Source organism: Sceloporus occidentalis, unplaced genomic scaffold (assembly GCF_023333645.1).
Source record: "Sceloporus occidentalis isolate IW3139 unplaced genomic scaffold, rSceOcc1.0.p SCAF_5, whole genome shotgun sequence".
In the NCBI taxonomy this organism is placed as follows: Eukaryota; Metazoa; Chordata; class Lepidosauria; order Squamata; family Phrynosomatidae; genus Sceloporus; species Sceloporus occidentalis.
This window is the reverse complement of record NW_028316985.1, coordinates 32,888,268-32,912,324: the sequence shown is the minus strand read 5'-3', so window position 1 is coordinate 32,912,324 and position 24,057 is coordinate 32,888,268.

The following is a 24,057-nucleotide window of genomic DNA, read 5'->3' as shown; positions in this document are numbered from 1 at the left end:
TGAAAACAAACAAACACACAAAAGTTAATAGCTCCTTACTGTAAATCCAAGCAAATTACTGTATATATAAATATTTACATTACTATATTTCTAGCAAGACTTGCCATTTCACTGATAGCTCTGACATCAATTTATATTATATTCATTAATTTATAATTTTACCACTCTATCCCATTATGACATCATAATGGAACATCCCTAGGCCTGAGCTTTCAGTGCCAAAATGTCAGGGCCTAGGAAAGTCCTGACTTGGTAGCCCTACAATCACAGTCACATCCAACAAAAACAGCACAGGCTCATACAGCTATTGTTTTCTATGGAGCATGTGTTCATTCATATCACATAAACGATCATGGTAGCATTGCATGGCTGGATGCCTTGGCTCCCTTTAAGAAAGCAAGCTTGGAACTTCTTCTGGAGTTGTCATTGTTTTTGTTGATAAGGCTCAAGTAAGTGCTCTTCAAGCAGAAAATTTAGCTCATGGTGCTGCTTCTGCCCACTTTCACTGGTGTGGGAGAAAGTTGTACTTGTTGAATTTGTGACAACTGTGATGCTTTTAAATGGATACAAGATTGCCCTGGGTGGGGCAGGGGGAGGAATAGCTAACTATGTCACTTAGGTATTATTCAGATTGAGAAAAACCGTCAGGATCAGGTGGGAGTTCTACCTGTAGGTATCTAGCTCTCTTTTTAAAAATCCAATCACCATAGCTCCTGTCCTGGTCTATTCCTCGTGAGTTTTAAAACTCAGGGCAGGAAAGCCCCCCCCCCCCCTCCACAAAGACTTTTTGATGCAGACAGGAGTAAAGTCCCACATCTGTCTTGATTGTCTTGGTTCCTCCTGTACTTCTGTACAGGTGATCCCACAGATAATGTCTTCAATGAGGAGTCACCTTTCCCACTGAGATTCTCCTCTGACTTTCCTTCCATCATCTTTCTTTGGCGAGGAAGAAACATTGCCCACACCACTTCAAGCAGGGGGGGGAAGGACACAACCCCTGGATGTGGAATGGGAACAACTACTGTGAGGCATGCTACTGAGGCACAGAACAGCTCAACATTTACCAGAACTGTTAGCTGTCTGGAGGAGCCCTAAGAGTGCTTCTCTTTTATAGGCAGAGGATGTGAGTCATAAACAGGTGTATGAAAGGAAGAAATTGTGTCACACTCTCTGTTGTGGAACAACAGCTTCTTTACTATAAGTGCTGTTTGATATCCATTGTTCTATGTCCTAGTCTCTGGATGGAGCAAGCTTGGTTTCTGCTGCTCCAGAGACTAGGATGCAGAACAATTGGTGCAAGATACAGGAAAGGAGATTCTACATCAACATTAGGAGGAACTTCCTAACAGTAAGAGCTGTTTGTCAGTGAAACACTGTCACCAGTGTGGTGGAGTTCTTTGGTGGTTTTCAAACAGAGGTTGCACCATCTGTCAGGGGTGCTTTGGTTGTGTATTCCTGCATAGCAGGTGTTTGGACTGGATGACCCTTGAGATCTCTTTCAGCTCTTATGATTCTATGACAGTGGAATAGATTGTATCAGAGAGTGGTGAAATCTCCTTCTTTGGAGATCTTAAAACAGAAGTTGAATGGCCTTCTTTTAGTAGTGCTTCACTTCTGTGTCCCAGCATGGCAGAGGGTTGGGCTAGGTGGTCTTTGTGGTCCCTTTGAACTTTGAATCCCTTTGAATCCTATTGTTCCAAGTCTCGCCTGTTGAACCTTCTACAAAGCTGTAAAAGACACCTAGCTTTGGTCCACATGGACTACATGGGTGGTGGCAGAAATCTGTATTCTGACTCTTTAAGGCAGGTGTGGTCAACTTCACTGAAGCTAGAGGCCACTTCCTCCACAGATTCCTGTCTCCTGACAAACCCAAATACCTCTAATTTCCTCTAGAGTCACTCTCATAATGGGGACATAATGTTGAACCATGTCCTCCAAAATAGGTTCTCCACTTTGGATTGCTCTTATAAAGTTCAGATTAAATCTAAGGGTGGATATGTTACCAGCCACTGCTGTGCAGGTGTATTTAATTAAATGTGGCTTAGAGAGATGGGTATGTTTAGCCTGGAGAAGAGATGGTTAAGAGGTGACAGTATAGTTATGTTTAAAAAGGATGTCATATTGAAGAAGCAGCAAGCTTGTTTTCTGCTGCTCCAGAGACACAGAGCAATAGAGTCAAACTACAGGAAAAAAGATTCCACCTAAACGTTTGGAAGCACTTCCTGATAGTAACAGTTGTTTGAGCATGGAATATGCTGCCTTAGGATGTGGTGGAGTCTCCTTCTTTGAAGGTTTTTGAACAGAGGCTGGATGGCCATCTATCGGGAATGCTTTGATTGTGTATTCCTGTATTAAAAGAACTGGCAAATGTAATATCGGAGCCATTGGCAATAATCTTTAAAAACTCCTGGAGAACAGGAGAAGTGCCAGCAGACTGGAGGATGGCAAATGTTGTCCCCATCTTCAAAAAGGGAAAAAAAGAGGATCCAAACAATTATCGTTCAGTTATCAATCCCAGGAAAGATTCTGGAGCAGATCATTAAAAAGAGAGTCTGTGAACATCTAGAAAGCAATGCCACAATCACAAAAAGTCAACACGGGTTTCAGAGAAAGAAGTCATGCCAGACAAATCTTGTCTCATTCTTTGATAAAGTTACCAGCTTGTTAGATGAAGGGAATGCTGTGGATATAATCTATCTTGATTTCAGTAAGGCCTTGGACAAAGTTCCCCATGACATTCTTGCAAACAAGCTTGTAAAATGTGGGCTAGGCAAGGCAACTGTTACGTGGATTTGTAATTGGTTGACCAGACAAACCCAAAGGGTGCTCAACAATGGCTCCTTTTCATCCTGGAGAGAAGTGACCAGTGGGGTCCCACAGGGCTCTGTCCTAGGGCCAGTACTGTTCAACATCTTTATCAATGACTTGGATGACAGAATTGGGGACATACTTATCAAATTTGCAGATGACACCAAATTAGGAGGAATAGCTAATACTCCAGAGGACAGGATCAAAATTCAAAATGACTTGAATAGACTAGAAAGCTGGGCCACAGCTAACAAAATGAACGTCAACGGGGAGAAATGTAAGGTACTGCACTTAGGGCGGAATAATGAAATGCACAGATATAGGATGGGAGACACCTTGCTTAAGGAGACAACATGTGAAAGGGATCTAGGAGTCCAAGTAGACCACAAGTTGAACATGAGTCAACAGTGCGATGCGGCAGCTAACAAGGTCAATGCGATTTTAGGCTGCATCAATAGAAGTATAGTGTCTAGATCAAGGAAAGTAATAATGCCACTATATTCTGCTCTGGTCAGGCCCCACCTGGTATATTGTGTCCAGTTCTGGGCGCCACAATTTAAAAAGGACATTGAGAAACTGGAGCATGTCCAAAGGAGGGTGACTAAAATGGTGAAAGGTCTGGAAACCATGCCCTATGAGGAACGACTTAGGGAGCTGGGTATGTTTAGCCTAGAGAAAAGAAGGTTGAGAGGTGATATGATAGCCCTGTTTAAATATTTGAAGGGATGTCATATTGAGGAGGGAACAAGCTTGTTTTCTGCTGCTCCAGAGACTAGGACCCAGAGCAATGGATGCAAGCTCCAGGAAAAGAGATTCCACCTCAACATTAGGAGGAACGTCCTGACAGTAAGGGCTGTTCAACAGTGGAACAAACTCCCTCGGAGTGTAGTGGAGTCTCCCTCCTTGGAGATCTTTAAGCAGAGGCTGGATGGCCATCTGTCAGGGATGCTTTGATTTGGATTTCCTGCATGGCAGGGGGTTGGACTGGATGGCCCTTGCGGTCTCTTCCAACTCTATGATTCTATGATTCTACAGAAGGACTGGATGGCCCTTGTGGTCTCTTCCAGCTCTATGATTCTATCACTAGATTACACCAGAGAATCCCAGTAGATCTTGAACATCAAGAAGACAAATATGGGTGAAGAGGGATCAATAAATGTCAAGGAGTTTTTTAGGTCACTGTTAGTAAAGTGTTTTGGAATTTGTTTGGGGCCAATATAAATTCAAACTAAAGAGTGAGGACTCAGAGCTGGACACTAATGGTGTGTCTCCACAAGCAGCTTGTGGAATCTTCTGTAGGGGGAGCCATTTGCTCACAGAGGTCTTTAAACCAAAAGTCAGCATACATTTCTCCTTTGCAATGAAGCCATTGACATGAAAGCCCTTCCTTATAAATCTACAGCAATTGTGGGGGAAGGGATACAGAACACATCAGCCAAGAGATCAAAAATTTAGACAGGGATAGATAAAGAAATTCTGGCTGACAGGGAGTGTCCAGACATAAAACCAATATAACAGTTATCCCCTCTTTCTAAGGAACTCTAGGAACAATCATTCTTGAAGGAACATATGGTCTGAAACAAAATTCTCAGCACCCTCCCCAAACTACATCTGCCATCACTATTTGGAGAAAGCCATGTTATAAAACCTGCATAGACTATCATACCTATCAAGGATGGTGCCTGTGTTCTTTTGACAAGAATTATGGAGCCATGAGTGCAGTTTCACAAATTAGTCATGTTAATTGTCTCTGCAGTAATGCACAACAACAGACACACTGAATCTGTTCTATTCATTCTGTCCTGGAGAAGGCTATTGAAAAGGCTTGTGAGATTATAAACTACAATGATGAGAGAATTATAGAGGAACTATTTGCTTTTTTCTGACCCTAGAAAAGGTAGAAGGGTATCTGCTACTAGCAGATCTTGGGATTATTTGCAAGTGGAGGTTTGAATAAGAACAACTTAAATACGATCTCCAGACCTCCCTCCCAGAAGGCTGTCTGGTATAAAAAGCCATGCAATTTCCATCTGTTCTAGTCCATGCAAGGAATCACAGCTAAAGCACTCCTAAGAGACAGGCATCCAGCTTCTGTTAAAAGATTTCCAATGAAGGTCCACTGCCCCCAAGGTACTCCAGTTAATTTAATTAAGAAAGTTTAAAGGGGTAAGGAAACTACATATGAAATGTAAGTGTATGAAAGGGCTGAGGACTAAGTTATGATGATGAAAGCATGTTCTTGGGTGGGACATATCTCCAGAGGTATCTCCAGAGGTCGTTGCATCTGCATCCAGCTCATTTTATAGTCAGCATCTGATTGGCAGATTTTAAGATAAGTATACAGAAAACTCACCTGAGCCACCATTTGGCATCCAACTGGCGGGTAGATAGGGAGGTAAGTGTAAAGAGCAGTGGTGGCTATTGTCTTCCATGTCAGTGGGGCTGTGTACCATCTTCAGGCTATAATTTTGACTGAGTTATCCAAGGTGTTGAACCTACTGGAGGGATAGTTCACAGTATTTTGCATAACTCATTTGAAGACTGCACCTACACTGCATAATTAATGCAGTTTGATACCACTTTAACTGCCATGGGTCAATGCTATGGAGTTTGGGGATTTGTAGTTTTGTGAGATATTTAGTCTTCCCTGTCAGAGTGCTCTGGTGCCACGGCAAACTACAAATCCCAAGATTACATAAGATGGAACCATGACAGTTAAAGACGTGTCAGGCTGCGTTAATTATATAATGTGAAAGCCAGCAAAACCTCGAACCATTTGATTGGCTCGTTGACATGGAAGCAAGCAGTTGACACTGATACAAAAGCCTATCTCACTTACCATTGTGCATGTGACTGGTTAATAGATCTTGAGAAACTACCAAAATGCAGACATTCATCAAACCTGGTCTGCTCACCTCTGCTCTGAATGTCATCCAATTAAAATAATAGGTATCAAGTTCATGACAAGCAAAAAGCAATCATTCTTTTTCAGATTGCATACCAAGGAAAAGAAACATGTTTCAGCCCAAATTCAGTTTCAGAGAAATCTCTCGGAACCACCTTCTGTTGACAATGGAGTCAAAGGCAAAAGGATGGGATCAAAAAATAAAATAAAATACCAGCATATTTTAGTTTAAAGCTCTTCCTGCCAGTAACAAAGGATCTGGAGAGGTATTTTAGACTTTTATAATTGGGAAGAAAATGTACAAAATCTGGAAAACCAGCAAAAGCTATCTTAGGGGACCTAAGAAGGGAGGACTATGGCTTCCAGATGGTCAAAATCATCCCCATGATTTGAAATTCACTGCTCCATATACTGTGTAGAAAATTTAAAGAATGTCTTGCTGCCAATGGCTGCTAGGAAAAATAAGCATCATCCTTAGCATCAGAGAAGCGAAACACAATGTTTAGGGACAATATACCTGCAATGAGCAAAAGGGACAAAAAAGAAGGAATGGCTATTAGCCTCTGTGTTCCACTGAACTGGAAAATGATGGGTGTAGAATGCTGGGTTAGATAAAGAAAAAATAATTTGTCTTAGGACCCTTTCTTAGTACAAAAATATAGCACTCTGATTTACTTTAACTGTCATGGCAACTTTCTGAGAATGGAATCTGGGAATTTTCACTTTGAGGGAGGAAAGCTATTTAGAATTCTCTGCCAGAGATTTCTAGCACCTCACTGAACTAGACATCTGAAGAATCCATAGGATATAGCTAGGCAGTTGAAACAGGATCATAGTGCCACTGTTGTGTAGTATGAAAGGACCCTTAATTGGCAGAGAGAGGATACACAAAATTGCATCATTTTGTACCTAGGATTGGTCAGCAGCAACCAGCACAAAGTTGTCTGAGATGGGCTTGGAGAGTATGGTGACAATCTCTGAGTCTGGGAAATGTCCTATTTCAGTACAACTTCAATAAATGTGTGCATCTGAAATAAATACAATGTCTCACAAAGCCCAAAGGTGTTTCATTCCATGGGTAGGCAACACATTTCTGACATCCATCCCTCCCATTAGTGAAAAAGGCATAGCTTTTACTTTAATTATCACAATTGCAGCAAATTCAATGGGGGTTGTATATGCCCCCAATGTGGTCCCTGGTCCACCCTATAAGTTGTAAATGTATCAGACGCATAACAATAAATAAAGAAAAATTTTATTTCTATCTCGCTTTTTGCCAGGCAATCAAACGGCGTACAACAGGTTAAAATACATCCATATATACATAATACCCCCCTTAAAACAAGATTAAACAATGTAAGATTAAAAACTACATATTAAAACCGACTAAGCTAGTATACATGGTATACATGGGCTGTGAGAGGGTGATTTATCAGAAATTAACAGATTAATCAATAGAACAAATGCTAGAGGAAAACGTCATATCCATGAATTCTTGTTTGAATCACTAATTTCACCAGTGGCATATATGGGATATATGAGCTCCTTAAATTCACAAATATTCCTCTTCTCTTTCAACCCCTTTCTCCTTTTCAACCCCCTTTTCACATTATACATGTTAGCCTACAGACAGGAGCCATTTTTATTGATTGTTTGGAAAGGACTTGAAGACACACAACAACAACATAGAAACTAAAGGCAATAGATCCCATCAGATCTTGGAAGCAAAGCAGGGTCAGCCTTGGATGAAAGACTGCCAATACCATGTGCTGTAGGCTATATTTCAGAGGAAGGAACTGGCAAAACCACCTCTGAGCACTCCTTGTCTAAGAAATTCATTGGGGTTACCATAAGTCAACAGGCAACTTGAAGGCACATACACACACATGCAGAAACTATGCTGGGAGTCTTTTTTTCCTAATATCTAGGAACAAGATTTTTATAAACTTTAAATAAACAAATATGTGAGCAAGCAAGCAAAGTTTGTGGGTAAGGAGATAGTAATCCAGGTTCCAAACCTGCATATTGTCAAGCCGGAAAGAGTTTACATCAGGCTTTCTCAGTGCCTAGAAAAGTCACAGTTTTGGACTATTATTTACCATATCCCCCAGTCAACAGATTAGCCATGCTGGGTGGCAATCCTGGAATCTGTTGATCACAATGTAACATCTCTAAGTCACTGAGCTTTCTGGTGGCTACAAAAGAACTGAGCAGTAACAGAATGCAGGACAGTAGCCAAGTATCCCATTTGGCAAACCCATGAGTCATCACAATGAAAGCCTTTATGACAGATTCACAGTGACACTGTGTCAGGGTCACCAATCCAAATACCTGCTTTGGATGGAGCTCTGCAGAAGAAACCTCTCATCTCTAAGGAAATGAAGTCAGCCTGTCCCATAAAAATGGTGAAATAATGTTTCTTGACTAGGTGATGTAGGAAGAATTCAGGAAGAATTACGATGTCAGTCTTTGGGGAGACAAGTAGATTGGCTTCATAGCCAAAACTTGTGAGCTAGGACTCTTTCCCAAACATCAATTTCAGAACAACTTCAGTCAAAAACAAAATAAAAATAAATGGCTAGCTTAGAGCCCTTTGACATTATACAGTATAGCACTCTGATTCAATTTTAACTGCCATGGCTTCATGTTATAGATTCTGGCAGTTTGTAGTTTGGTTAAATGCTAGAGCGTTCTCTGGCTGAGATGTCTAAATAAGGTACCCTCCGAAACCTGCCAAGTCCCGGGATTATATTGGATGTTGCCATGGCAGTTAAAAAGAAATCATAGAACTATAATTGTGCAATATGAAAGGGATGTGATGGTTTGGTGGTTAAGATGCCAATTCTGATGATCGGAAGGTAGACAGTTAGAGCCGAGGCCCGAGTACTGCATGATGGGGTGAGGTCCTATCACTACTCCCAGATTCTGCCAATCTAGCAGTTCAAAGCATGCAAATGCAAGTAGATAAATAGGTACTAGTTCAGTGGGAAGGTAACAGTGTTTGGTGCAGTCATGCTGGCACATGACAACCTGAGCAGTCCTCGAACAATGCTGGCTTTTTGGCTTAGTAACGGAGATGAGCATTCATGTCAAGGGACAACCTTTACCTTTACCTTTTAATATGAATGGGACCTTAAAAATTGACAGTCTTGACAGACCGGCGATAAAGGCTGGCATCAGAGTGGAGTGAGGGTGTGGTGTCCACACAATGCACACTCCAACTCCACCCCCATGCTGGTACAATGCCGCATGCCTCACTGCATGGTGGGCAGTGTCACAGCACTTCCCTGGTGCTGCATCCAAAGGAGTGCCAAAAAGCCATGGTATCAGTGGCTATGGTGCCATTTCTGCGGCACAAAAAGGAGCCACTTTTTTCAGCTCCTTTTTGTGCCATGGAAAGGCCAGCTTGAAGCCATGGTATGTAGCCTTGGCCCCAATCTGGTACTGAAAGGGACAGTCTGTTCAGCCTCTGAGTGATTCTTCAAACAATAGAGTGTATGAGTGACAATGTTGACTAGAGGATTTTTTTTTTCTTTTTTGGCCAAAAAAGTAATTTTCAAGCTCTGTTGGGACAGAACTATAGATTTTTGTTGGAGTTCTGGCTTTGGGGACTATCATGAGCAGCTTCTGCACCTCAAAACGTATCACTGTGCTACCGAATAATTACTGGTGACATCCAGGCCAGTGGGGTGGCAAATCTGCTCCAGGGTACATAAATCTGATGCTTTCTAATATGCACACATAAACCAATACATGCCATAGCATTAGTTAGAGTGAGACTATTACCATGGCTGACAGATGTTGGGAGCCAGCACCAATGTATTACAGAAGAGAGGGTGCTGTTTGACTGTCTGCACTGCAGAAATAATCCAATTTGACATCTCTTTAAGAGCCATGTTTCAATGCTAAGGAATTCTGAGAACTGTAGTTTTGTGAGACATTTAGCTTTCCCTAGCAAAGAGCTCTGATGCCATAGTAAACTACTGTTCCCAGGATTCCCTAGCATTGAGCCATGGCAGTTAAAGTGGTGTCAAACTGGATTATTTCTGCAGTGTGGATGTAGCCTGTGTGTCATGCAACTTGCTCTATGTCCCTTAATCCACTGCCTCCTAGGGTAGTGGAGGTTTCACTTCCAATACCAGAAGAAAGATTCAGCTGCAAATTCAACCAGCTTTTTTACAAAGAATAAGAGAGGGTGCCATCTTGTTCTCTAAAACATTTTGGACCTGTTCTGGATTTATACAGTTGGCCCTCTATATCCACCGATTCTTTATCCATGGATTCAACCACCCACAGTTTGAAAATATTTTTTAAAATATTAATTCCAAAAGTTGAATTTTGATTTTGTCATTTTATATAAGGGCACCATTTTGCTATGCAAAATTAATGCGACTTGGGCAGCCATGAATTTTGGTATCCATGGGGGATCCTGGAACCAAACTCCAGAAGATACCAAGTATTTTCTGTATTTTCTTTGTGCTATAGTGCTCTCATATTATGGAATAACTTAAAACTGAATGAGTTTTTCTGATAGTGGTATCCTAGCTAGGAAGTATCCCCCCCACATGTCCCCACCGCTATTCCTTCTTATTTTCTTTTTAAACAAGCATGCATATGGACTTATTTTCTTACACAATATTCAGATGGATTGATGTTACTGTTAATCTTCATAAATGTTGTACAGCTTGAACAGTACAGCAGAAATTACTTGCGGAGCACTGTTCTATCCACTGTGGAATGTTTGTGGTTGTGTTCTCAGAACGTACAAAGCTTCTTAGTATTTTTGTATATTCAGGGTAATGGCATCCTACTCCATATTATATTTCCTGCATCAATCCAGAGTACATCCAGATGCTGGAAAGAGGAATGGTTTGGGCTGTTACTGATTTTTTAAAAAAACTCTGAATTTTTAGAATTGGCATAGTTCTCTAGATTTAATGCACTCATATATATTTTCCTCCCTGTTATGGTTTCATGTTTAACATCCCACACCTCCTACTCCCTCAGCACTCAACTCTATACCTGGAAAAACCAGTTCCAGAATACACCACAATGTGATTAATTTTCCTTTCCTGTTTCTGAAGATCCTATGCCATTTCATTCAGGGCAGGTTTACCTCCACATTTAGACCATTGCTAGAATATTTTGATTAGCAATTTATTTATTTAAAATTCTTCCATAATGCCTTTAAAGACAAAGCCTCCCCAAGTTAAAACAGCACATAACCTAGTGAATGCTATCAGGTTATACATATTATACATTTTCAAACCAGGGATAATCCTCTTCCACATTCCGTTAAGGCATGATAGCCACATTTCAAATATCAGAATCAAGTTACATGTATCATTTTGCATTTCATATATAATTTTTAAAAATACAAGTAGCAATTACTCCCAGGAAGACTGATCATTATTGTGATTGTAGCATACAGAGAGGGGAAGTTTATCCTTTCATCCTCTGCTGAGGTCTGGGTGAAAATCAGTCCTTTAAAAGTTACTGTCCCTATTTCAGTCACAGTCTTTATCATTCACACATCCCAGTGTCATTTAGACAGCCAATGTCATTTAGCAGTTTTAGGTTAGAAATTTGAAGATCCAGGTTCTGTTCCTTTAAAAAAAAATGAAACTATAGTTTTTTGAAGGTTTTTTTTGGGGGGAGGGGGCTATGTGGCCATGTTCTGGAAGAGTTTATTCCTGATCTTTCACCAGCATCTGTGCCTGGCATCTTCAGAGAATGCTGTCTATATACTGTGTGACCCTTGGCTGAGAGGAAGTGATTTACGTGTTAACCTCTGTGTTGGTCTGTTTTCGAATGGCAAGGCCTCAGGGTATCTATTTAATTAATGATCCATTGTCTGCTGGGAAATCCCCCCTCATCCTTGGTTGTTTTCATTTGCATTTGCTGGGTCTTGATTTTGGTGTTTTTCAGGACTAGTAGCCAAACATTGGCCTGGTACATACCTCCCTGAAAGGGAGGGCTGGCAGCAACCAGTTTTTCCTGCAGAGGGATGCTGCAGAAAAACCGGGTTCTTCTTGAGATACCACAGTCAGTCTTCCTGGGAGTAATTGCTACTTGTATTTTAAAAAATTATATATGAAATGCAAAATGATACATCTAACTTGATTCTGATATTTGAAATATGGCCATTAGCACACTTGTGATGTAAGCAATGCACAGTGATGTCTCTATGCTGCACATCACTTATGTCACGATGGCGGTCCCCATATGGATGAGAAGCCACTGTTATGCCACCACCATGATGTCCTAGGGTTAGGGACCGTACAGTTGGTGTGTGGTCCCTAACCCTAGAATTGCTGCCTGGGCCCTGCTTCTTGGCGGTATGTACCAGGCCTTTATTTACTTTTAGGGTTTCTTCTTTCCTGTTGAAGTTGTCTAGGTGTTTGTGGATTTCAGTGGCTTCCCTGTGCATTCTGATCTGATAGTTGTTGGCATGGTCTAGAATTTCAGTGTTTTCAAATAGAATTTTATGCCCTCAATGGTTTATAATGTGTTCTGCTACTGCTGATTTTTCTGTCTGACCCAGGACCTTACCGCACAGGCTCCAGGCATGGGACTGGGAAGAGAAGGCAACGGAACGAGTGGGGGGTGCATTTTACTGCACACAGGAAGTCCCTCGCTCATTCCCTTCCCTTCCATTCCATTCCCAATCCATCCCAGAGGAGGCGATTTCTGAGAACTGTTCTGAATAGTTCTCAACAATTACATCCTCTGGAACGGATTGGGAACAGAAGGGAAGGGAACATGACAGAATGGAGACTTCTGTGTGGAGTAAAATGCGTCCCCCACTCATTCCCCACTCGTTCCCGGCCCCTTCCGTTCTCATCCCATGACTGGAGCCCCTGTGTGGCAAGTTCCTCAGACTGCAGTGTCTCTTATGTTCCTTGATTCGTCGGTGAACACTGTATTTGGTGGTCCCTATGTAGACTTGTCTGCAGCTGCATGGTAAACTACTTAGGCTGTTGAAGGGTCTCTCCTGCCCTTTGCTGAGTGCAGCATTTACTGGATTTTTGGTCTCTTTTTAAGAGATTTTTTTTTGGTCAGTTTGTAGATCATTTGGAAGTTGTGTTTCCTCACCAGTTTCCCTTTTCTTTCTGTGGCTCCTTTGATGTATGGTAAAATACCTTCCCTTTAAATGCTGGCCATGAAAGCCTTCTACTTCACATTAAACATGAAACTTATCAGATGACTTTGAGCCAGTCTCTCCCTCTCTTTCCATCTCTCTGCTCCACCTATCACACTCTGTTATTGTGTGGCTAATATGGGGAGAAAACAATCACATACACTGTCTTGTATGCAACATACATTAGAGGAGAGGAGAGATATTAATGCAAATAACAAGCTAGCAAATGTATGCATGTATGGTTACAGTGTGGGTGCGAAACACAAAGACACATGTATGCATGCGATATATGCATGCATGCCCCAGAGTAATGTGTGCAGGGAATGGGGGCTACATATGCACGTGTGGATGATGCAGGGAGAATGGGGGGGTAACCGAGAGTCACCCCCCTTCTGAGGTGTCACCTGGTGCTGTTTGCACCCCCTGCCTCCCCCAGTGACTCTATTGCCTATTGGTTATGAGTGGTGGGTTGAGTTCATGGAAGGGTCACATGAGGTACAAAACTGAAAACTAGCCTGATTGAAATCCACCCCCATTGAAATCCACTCCCAGTTCAGACCACATGGGCCCAGGGATCTGAAGCCAGTTCCTATTGATCAGAAGTGTCGGGATGTGTTCTGGGAGGGGAGTCACATGATTCATTCTGGATGTCCCACCCTAACAAAAGACACTTCCAGATGGGGAGTTGCTAAACAGGCACCAATCAAATTGACACACTCTCAATCATTCTTGAGAAGTCATCAATCATTCTTGACAGGTATCAAAAAGCCATTAATCATTTTAAACAGAAGGTACACAAGCCATTTGTATAACAAAATAAGAGGCAGTTTGTGAATGATACACAATGGATATATGGATGTAGAAGTTAAGTGTCAAAAACAAAGAAAGTTATTATATGTTTATACTAATGGAAGCCAATTGTTTTTCCCCCCACAACCCATGGTATACTTGGATCCCCAGGGTACACAGAATATTGCCCTGAAGGGCTGACAATTTCCTTGAACTTGACAAAATGCAACCCTTTTTCCTGCACTAAATAATAAATGCTTTATTTATATACCGCCCTTCTTCCAATCAGGGTGGTGTACAACACAATATCAAACACAATATACAAAGGCAATAAAAACACATTAAAATATACATTAAAATCACCTACTAGCTAGCACATCATTGGCCGTCGGGGGGGGGGGGGGACTAACTAGAACTTGTATCGGGGAATGCTCGCTTAAACAGGAAGGTTTTCAAATCCTTCCTGAACTGGGCTAGGGAGGTAGCCGAGCGGAGCTCTATGGGCAGCGTGTTCCAGAGGGTCGGGACCGAGATGGTGAATGTCCTCCTTACTGTGGAGGCTAATCTTGCCCCAGGTACCCTCAGTAGCTGCTGCCCAGATGTTCTGAGTGTGCGGGGTGGATTGTATGGGGAGAGGCGGTCCTGAAGGTATCCTGGGCCCAAGCCATGTAGGGCTTTATAGGTTATAACCAACACCTTGTATTGCGCCCGGAAGCGAATGGGCAGCCAGTGCAGATCTTTAAGTACAGGTGTTATATGACTGGCTCTGGATGTACCAGTAACCAGTCTGGCTGCCATATTCTGTACCAATTGTAGCTTCCGGGTATGGTACAAGGGTTGCCCCATGTAGAGCGCGTTGCAGAAATCCAATCGAGAGGTTACCAGAGCATGTACCACCGTTTCAAGGTCCCCCCGACCCAGGTAGGGACGCAGCTGGCGTATCAGCCGAAGCTGATAACAGGTGCTCCTGACCGTCGCATCCACCTGAGATGTAAGGTGGAGCGACAAGTCAAGGAGCACCCCCAGACTGCATACCGAGACCTTTACGGGAAGCGTGATCCCGTTCAGGACAGGCGGAACCACCGCCATCCCTGGGCCAGGAGAACCTATCACGAGCACCTCCGTTTTCTCTGGATTCAGACTGAGTCGGTTTTCCCTCATCCAGCCCATTACTGACTCCAGGCACGCCACGAGAGGAGAGATGCCATCTCCGGTCACTGCATCAGTCGGAGACATAGAGAAGATTATTTGGGTGTCATCAGCATACTGATAACCCCGCGCCCCATGTCTCCGGATGATCTCTCCCAGCGGTTTCATGTAAATGTTGAAAAGCATGGGAGACAGAATGGCTCCTTGAGGGACCCCAGATATAAGGGCCCTCTTGTCGGAGCACACGTCTCCCAGCTGCACCATCTGGAACCTCCCAGAGAGGTAGGAGTGGAACCACTGGAGCGCAGTGCCCCCGATTCCCACCTCTGCCAGGCGCTCCAGAAGGATACCATGGTCTATGGTATCGAAAGCCGCTGAGATGTCCAAGAGCACCAACAGGGACACGCTTCCCCTGTCGATGCCCAGACGGAGATCATCGACCAAGGCGACCATGGCCGTCTCAACCCCGTAGCCCGCCCGAAAGCCAGTTTGAAATGGGTCCAGATAATCCGTTTCGTCCAAGATCGATTGAAACTGGATTGCAACCGCCTTCTCGATCACCTTCCCCAAAAATGGCAATAGCGATACTGGCCGATAATTATTATGCATCAGGGGGTCGAGGGAGGGCTTTTTTAACAGCGGTTTTACAGTGGCCAATTTCAAGCTGGATGGAAATTGCCCGTCCCTCAAAGATGTATTTATAATTCAGTGTAACAACGAGGTTACCACCGGTCCCCCCTGAGCCGCTAGCCATGAGGGACAGGGATCGAGGGAGCAGGTTGTCTTCTGAACGCTTCCAAGGATCTTGTCCACATCATCGGTACTAACCGACTCAAACTGATCCAGTTTAATGGAGTCCACGGAGGCTCTGGATGCCTCTACCCTAGGTTCTGCTCTAATGCCGGCGTTAAGACCTTCGCTTATCCGAGAGGTTTTATCCGCGAAGAAGTTGTTAAATTGGTCACAGCAGGCCTTTGAAGGTTCAAGGATCTGGTTCGGGGCAGGAGGGAGCTGAGTTAGCTCCCTGACTACCCTGAACAACTCTGCTGGATGCGACTCCGCGGACGCGACACGAGCACCATAGAACGAGTTCTTAGCTGCTCGTATCACCTCTCCGTAGTCCTCCAAAAGGCGGTCTAGGAGAGCCTTGTCGGCTAAGCGTAGGTGTTTCCGCCAGCGGTGCTCTAGCCGTCGCAGGACCCGCTTCCTTGCCCGGAGGTCTTCCGTATACCAGGGCTTACGTTTGGAAGCGGGCCTGAGAGGGTGCTTGGGAGCGATACTGTGTATAGCCCTAGAGAGACCGGTATTCCAGATACCAGTCAGGGCATCAACAGAGTCGCCGTCATTTCCAACCATGAGCCCCTCTAAGGCTTTCTGGAACCTCTCAGGTTCCATCAGCCTTCGAGGGTGGACCATCCTAATAGGTCCTCCACCCCCGGGGGGGATCTGGGTAGAAGCCTTGATTTTTGCCTCCACGAGGAAATGATCCGTCCATGGCAGGGGGGAAATATTAGTTATTTTCACCCACGGATTTTCCGCATCTGTACAAAAAACCAAATCCAGTGTATTACCCGCAAAATGCGTTGGACCCGTAATCAGCTGGGACAGGTCCATGGCCTCCATGTTATCCATGAATTCCCGAGCCACACTGGACGGAACATAGTTGGCCGCGAAGGGGATGTTGAAGTCGCCCAGGACTAACAGCCTGGGCGTCTCCAACATCAGCTCCGCAACCAACTGTGTCAGCTCGTTAAGGGAGTCCGTTAGCGCACGGGGGTGGCCGATACACCAACAGAATCCCTAGACTGTCCCTAGCCTTCAGGGTCAGGTAAATACACTCGATAAAAGAAGTTTGTCGGATGTGGTTCCTGGTGAGAGACAAGGTGTTCTTGTGGACCAAGGCAACACCCCCCCCCCCCCCGCCCACCTAACCTGGGCTGGTCCTTCACCGAAAACCCAGCAGGGAGGGCCTGTGCCCACACAGCATCTCCCTCAGGCCCAAGCCAGGTTTCGGTAATGCAAGCCAGGTCGCAATTACTGTCCTCCAACAGATCATGGAGGATGTGGGACTTGTTGTTGATTGACCTGGCATTGCACAGGAGCAGCGACAGGGTTTGTGGCACGGTTGGAATGACCCTCAGGTCCCTTTGGTTAGGAGGGGGACCGGAAGGAGAGATAGATATTAAGCATCGATCTCGCCTTCCTCTGTAACGCAAGTCTACCTTCCTACCGCCATACCTCCCCCTGCCCCACACCACCTCAATGGGAGCCCCGCTCGCACTGATATTACCCTCTTCCTCCCCAGCCGAAGCATTCCCCGCATCCATGCCCTCTCCCTCCCCCTTGCAAACCACAAGAAGAACAGAGGTGTGACACAGCAGTCATCCTCTGTTCTAGGCTGACTTGGGCACAGCCCTCTCGCCCCTTGCGCCGCTATAAAAATGCGCAAGTGCGCAGTTGCGGAGCTGCGGAGTCCAAGCAAAACAGTCCGTGGGCGGCCTCCCCGGGCTGGTGCGCAGCTGCGCACCTCTGACAACCCAAGGAGAGCCGCCCGGCAGCACAAACAGCTCCTGGCGCGGTCCGGCGGCTCCCTGATGGTATAGGGTTATAGACAGAGTCCTCTCAGCCGCTGCCTGATGGAAAAAGGGGCGGGCGGCGTCCTCTTTGGGGGAGGACGGGAGCCGGCTTTATGGGGCCGCTCTCACCGGCCCCGCCCCTCAGAAACGCCGCTCCGGCGGCGAGGAAAAGTCCTCTGGGCCGCTGCCCAGATGGAAGACTCAGAGACCAATTTTCCAAGGGAATCTGATAAAGTCTGTTTCCATGCTTTAGACACTAAGGGCCAGAAGATAAATCACTTCCACTTCCCCATAGAAGGAGGCCTCAGCCTACCCAATGAGGGGCAGGCAGCTGACTTCACATTCTTCCTGTGGAATAAAAGAAAGATATATATCCTTCTTTCAAAAGGGTGAGGTAAATTTTCTTAGACCAGCCAGCAGCAGCACTGCCTGCTTTGTTTGCTACAACTGCCTTCTGTGCTGGGTTATTCAGGTCTAAATATCCTAAATACACCAGATCCCATCTGATCTTGGAAGTTAAGCAGGGTCACCTCTGGTTAGTACTTAGATGGAAGACCACCAATGAATACCAGGGGCTGCAGGCTATTTCAGAAGACGGAACTGACAAAACCACCTCTGAGTATTCCTTGTCTAAGGAGCTTATAACATGAACATTAAAACTGTCTCAAGCATCCCAGGCTGGAGCCAGGGTGCAGGATAGAGGCAGAGATTATCACATGCTAAATTGCCGCCTAATCACTGCCCACCATCAGCCTAGGTCAAAGCTGGGTCCCAGCCATGATCCACCCGCACTTTTTCAAAATTGGAAGCTTTGCGGCTTCTAAAAAGTGCTGGCACAGCATGGCTGGGACCCAGGCTGATGTTGGGCAGTGATTAGGCAGTGATTTAGCATGCGACAATCCCAGCCTCTATCTCACATCCCGGCTGCAGCCTGAGATGCTTGAGATGGTTCATGTGATAAGCTCCTAAGATATCCTTATGAAATTCATGGCATCACCATAAGCCAACAGATGACTCGAAGACACATAACACACACAAACAAGTAGCAAAAATGCTGCAGATAAGTCATTTGACAACTCATTTTTATCTCCTCGCTATTCTTCCAGTTCCAGTCCCTATAAATACAGTGGGACCTTGTTATCCGCTGGGGTTTGGTTCCAAGATCCCCCGTGGATAACAAAATCCATGGATGCTCAAGTCCCATTAAATATAATGACAGAGCAAAATGGTGTCCCTTATATAAAATGGAAAATCAAGGTTTGCTATTTGGAATTTATACTTTTTTGGAATATTTTCAAGCCTTGGGTGCTTGAATCTGTGGACAAAAAATTCATGGATAAAGAGGGCCAACTGTATAAGTAAAGGCAATGACCAAGTTTTCTAACAAAATAACCTATAATGCAACATAAAAAGGAAGAAGAGAGGAGGGGAGGGGAAAAAAGAAGAAGAATATAGCAGCACCTTTAAAACTGATTTTTATTTTAGTATGATCTTTCATGGATATAACCCACTTCTTCATATGCAGTCCACAATGATATCCTGGCCTCAGGATATAAATTATATTTACACAGGGGTGGTTCCCACTTGCGATTTGCAACGCTTTAAAATACACCGGTATCAGTTAAATCGATTCAAAATAACCCTGGTCTTATCCCGCGTTCCGAATCGCTTTTTTTTCTTCGTTCTCATTTACCAATCGATTCGCTTTAAGTGATCCGCTTTCGTTGCTATTCAAATAAAACGGTGTATATATAAATCGGTTTTAGCCTTATTTCATTCCCACTCACCATTTTGGGGCTGTCAATCAAAGCAACGTCATCATAACGTCACTTTTAAATTTCGCAGTTTGTTATAAAAGAACCAATGAGGAGGCGCTTCAAGTGCCTATGAGTCCTGCAATTATTCATGGGGAAGGATGGTTGAGGGAGAGAAAACTGCCCAAAGCACTTTTGCTGCCTTGGAAGAAAGACCCCAGGCTGGGGGAGGCTTCTGGCAAAACAAATATGGGGAGCCCAAGCTGTTTCCAGAGAAACTATGGGGATGGGTTTTGCAGGACAGCATCCTCTCTTGATGTCTCCCAAGACAGCCAGGGAGAATCCCTTCAGAGAGCCCAGAGATCAATGGGAGAGGCTTCTGGCAAAGCGAATTTGGGGAGCCCAAGCTGTTTCCAGAGAAATTATGGGGATGGGTTTTGCAGGACAGCATCCCCTCTTCATGTCTCCCAAGACAGCCAGGGAGAATCCCTTCAGAGAGCCCAGAGATCAATGGGAGAGGCTTCTGGCAAAGAAAATTTGGGGAGCCCAAGCTGTTTCCAGAGAAACTATGGGGATGGGTTTTGCAAGACAGCCAGGGAGAATCCCTTCAGAGAGCCCAGAGATCAAGGAAGGAGGCTGCTGGAAAAGCAGGGAGGGAGCACTCTTCCCAAAGATTCTCTTTCCAGGGTTGGAGGAGAAGGCAGATTCCATTTGAGAAATGGAGGGAGAAAGGCTCTATCCCCCGCCCGCCCCCCCCATTGATCAGAGCCCTTCCTTGCCTGGGCGAGATCAGAGCCCAAGCGGGCAGGGAATGCCTCTTCGAGAGGAGGCTTCCCTTCCTGCCTCTCCTCCGTTAGAAATGGGCTCTCCCCACACAGAGGGGAGGTTGCAATCCACCGGGGGAAGCCTTGTAATCCTTTGGCAGATGCAGGCACTTGAGCAGCTGGGACTTCAGGCGCTTAAAGCGCTGAAGAGATTAAGCGCCTGTAAACCATTAAAATAAAAAATAAAAAAAATCCTTATCTCTTATTGAAAGACCACAGCGGACAAAGGGGTGAGGGAAGCAAAAATGGTGACAGCCACGACGGATGGGGACAGAAAGGGCGACTCCCCCCCAAGCCAGCCCATCGCGCTCCGCTCCTCCCATCCAGCTAACCCGATTTCAAAGGCTGTCGTTCCTATTTAAATGCTCCGGTTCCTATCCCGATTCAAGGTTCGACCCTTCTATTTTTTTAACCCGTGTTAAATGACGATAACACGGATTAAATAATAAACCGCTTTACGAATCGATTTTATGTGGGAACGATTGCGGGTTACTCTAGAACTGATCTAGAGTTAATTCGGTTTCCAATAGGAACGCCTCACCTTGGATTCGATTTGAATCCCGGCGTATCAACCAGTGGGAACCACCCCACAGTTGTTGTAGTAGTGGGATGGAATGTACAGTGGGTCCATGTTATCCGCTGTGATTTGGTTCCAGGGCCCAACCATGGATACCAAATTCAGTGGATACGCAAGTCCCATTAAATGCAGTAGCATAGTAAAATGGTGTTCATTATATAAAATGGCAAAATCAAGGTTTACTATTTGGAATTTATACTTTTTAAAAAATATTTTCAAGCTATGGATGCTCAGATCCATGGATAAAGAATCCATGGATAGAGAGCCAACTGTACCCTACATCTGAAGAAATAGATTTATATCCATGAAAACTCATGCTAAAATAAGAACCAGTTACTGCAGTTGTAAAGGTGCTGATACATCCCTTCAATTTCCCCACTTCTTTCTTATGCTGCAAGAGAGCAACATGACTACTTCTTTGAAAGCTACAATAATGCAGCATTTTGCTTTCTGGGAGGAATGGTCAAATTCTGAACAAAATAATGCCTCTGTGTGGAGTGTAAGGTGTGTGTGTGTATCACACAGCAACAAAGAGCAGGTAAAAGGAAATATAGGGACTGAACAGACAGGCCAAAATAAAGCTGCTTCAGGTCACTTTGGAGGTGTGTTGTTTAAATGATGCATGTGTCTTAAGGACTGGAGCACAGCTTTGGCACAGCTTCTAGGCTCCTAAGATGCATGTGTCATTTAAATAGCATATCTCCAAAGTGACCCAAAGCAGCTGTATTTTAGCCTGTCTGTTTGGGCCCATAGGCGGGTTATAAACCGTCATAAAGTCCACGCTCCGCCCGTACTAGGGTTAGGAAGGGCTGTATTAGGGTTAGGAAGGTTCTTACCTTCCTCACGGCCCTTTGTCCCAGTACATGCGGAACACGTTGTAAATGGCCATCCACATGGGCGCCGCCATTTTGACATCTTGGACGCTGTGCGTCCAGACGTGTCACGGCGGAAGTGACGCCGCAAGGGCACGCTCCGCCCCTCGTGGCGCCACTTCCGCGTTTCGAAAAGGAGCGCCATTTCAGCGCTCCTTTTTTGCTGCGCGGGGAAGCCTCACGGTCTGGCCGCTGGGGCTTCCCTACGCAGCGAATAGCGGTGGCGGGAAAACGGCCCCTTCAGGGCCGTTTGTAACCAGCCATAGTTAGGATAAAAACAACTGCCATGAAGGCACACTGAATGAGTCCTGGTGGCACAGTGGTTAAATGGCTGTACTGCAAGACACAAGGTTGTGAGTTCGATACCATGAGCTCCAAGATCCAGTCAGCCTTCCAGCCTTTTGTAGGTTGCTAAAATGAGTACCCAGCTTGTTGGGGACAATTAGCTTACACATTGTAAACCACTTAGGGGGTGCCTAGCTCACTGATAAGCGGTATAGAAATGTGCTTGCTGTTGCTATTGCTGAGGAATTCCCTGAGAAGCAATGACAGCATCTCAGAAATGAAATGACTTAGCTAAAGTCACAGAAAGACCAGTAGCAGAACTAGGATTACTACTCAGAACTTCTTGGTTTATTTTCAGTCTTTACATCTCAGCCACAGTTGGCTTAGAGGAGAGAGAATCCCCTTTCCTTTGGGGATGCAAGGAAAATTCACTCTATTCCCATTCATGGTTGGGAATGAAAAACCAACAACACCCCAGCACCTCCCCTCCTCTCTTCTCCTCGACATTTCTTTGGCATAACTTCCCCAGACCTTCCATTTGTTTCTCTCTGCTCTACTTCTCTGCCAAGCTGTGGGAAGCAAACCAGAGTTTTGGCTACGGCCAACTTCTGACTCCCTAATCTAAACAAATGGAAACAATTTGTCCTGCTCCAGAGTCTCATGTGAGGCATTCTCTAGTTTTTCCTCAAATAACTCCAGAGATACAGTAAAGTTGCTGATGCTGCTGTTCTACTCAGGGCAGGAAGCAAAATGATTTTTCCTTCTACCTGCATTCCCCCTGAACCTCAGCCAGAAATGTGCCCATCAAGGCGTCTCTGTAAGGTTGAGAGAAGAAGCTGAGAAAGCCTCCAGTTTGGGTTGCTGGCGAGGTGGATACCAAGTCAGAAACAATAATTCTAACTTAAGCACTTAGAGCACATACATTACCTGTCACAGGACATGCAAATGTGCTCTAAGGTAGGGTAACAGATGGCCAGGCTTACTAAGACTCTAACCCATGGCTAGTAAAGTGCAGCCTACACTCGGATGCGTCCCACAAGACCTTCTGACAATCTGCCAATACTCCCTAACATGCTTTTTTTTCTGGATTCCCCCCCTCACCCACCTCCACACATACATTATATTATGCAAAGGAATCTTGCATCATCTTTGAGACAAACTGTGTAAAAGAAGATGCAGCATGAATAGTTTGAGTGTTGGGCTATGACTCTGGAGACCAGGTCTTGTAGCACCTTTGAGACCGTGAAGATGAAGGCTTTCATGCCTGGCATCCATAGTTTTTTGTGGGTTTTTCAGGCTATGTGGCCATGTTCTAGAAGAGTTTATTCCTGACGTTTTGCCAGCATCTGTGGCTGGCATCTTCTCTGAAGAGATGCTGGCAAGACGACAGGAATAAACCCTTTTAGAACATGGCCACATAGCCTGAAAAGTCCACAAAAAACCTTTGAGACTAACTGAAACAAGGAAGTTGGCTGCATGAGCTTTTGCAGACTTCAGTCTACTTCGTCAGAGACTGAAGTCTATGAAAGCTCATGCTGCCAACTTCTTTATTTCAGTTAGTCTCCAAGGTGCTACAAGATCTCTCTATGTACTAATTCCACAGACTATAACACGGCTATATCTTTGAATTCTGGAGACCAGGGTTTGATTCCCAGCTTGGCCAGAAAACCCTTAGGCAAATTGCACCCTCTCAGATTCAAAGGAAGGCAAAGGCAAACCTCATCTAAAAACAATCTTGCCAAGAAAGCCTGGGGATAGGGTCACCATAAGTCAAAAAGGACTTAAGGCAAACAACAGAAGCACACACAGGACACACACAAATGCATAGCCATGGATGTGTGTGTGTGTAATGTTTGCCTTCAGGTCCTTCCCTGCTGGCATTGCCTGGGTTATTTTCATCCCCAAAGCACTTGATAATTGATAGGGAACTCTGAAGATGCCAGCCACTGCTGCTGGCAAAAGGTCAGGAACAAACTCTTCTAGAACATGGCCACATAGCCTCAAAACCCCCCCAAAAACGATGGATGCTGGCTTCACTAAAGGGAACTGATAATAAGGGAAGAGTGAAGCTAGGAAAGACTGTGGTTGGCCTTTTCCCTTTTGGGGGGAATATTTCCAAAGTTTTTCAACCAGAACAAAGTTTTCAAGGCTTCCCTTCACACAGAGTTTTCCAATTAGAACTTTAAGAGTGTTTAAGGGTTCATTGATAACTCTCAAAATCAGGGAAGGAGGCACTTTGGGGTCCCCTCTCGGCCAAGGTAAGCCCCCAGTCAGGAATGCTGGGAGTTAGAGCCAACAACATCCCTAGGGCCACATAGTTCTAAACACACTGGCTCTGCTCCTGGGTGGATTCTGGGAGTTGGAGTCCCAAGAAGGT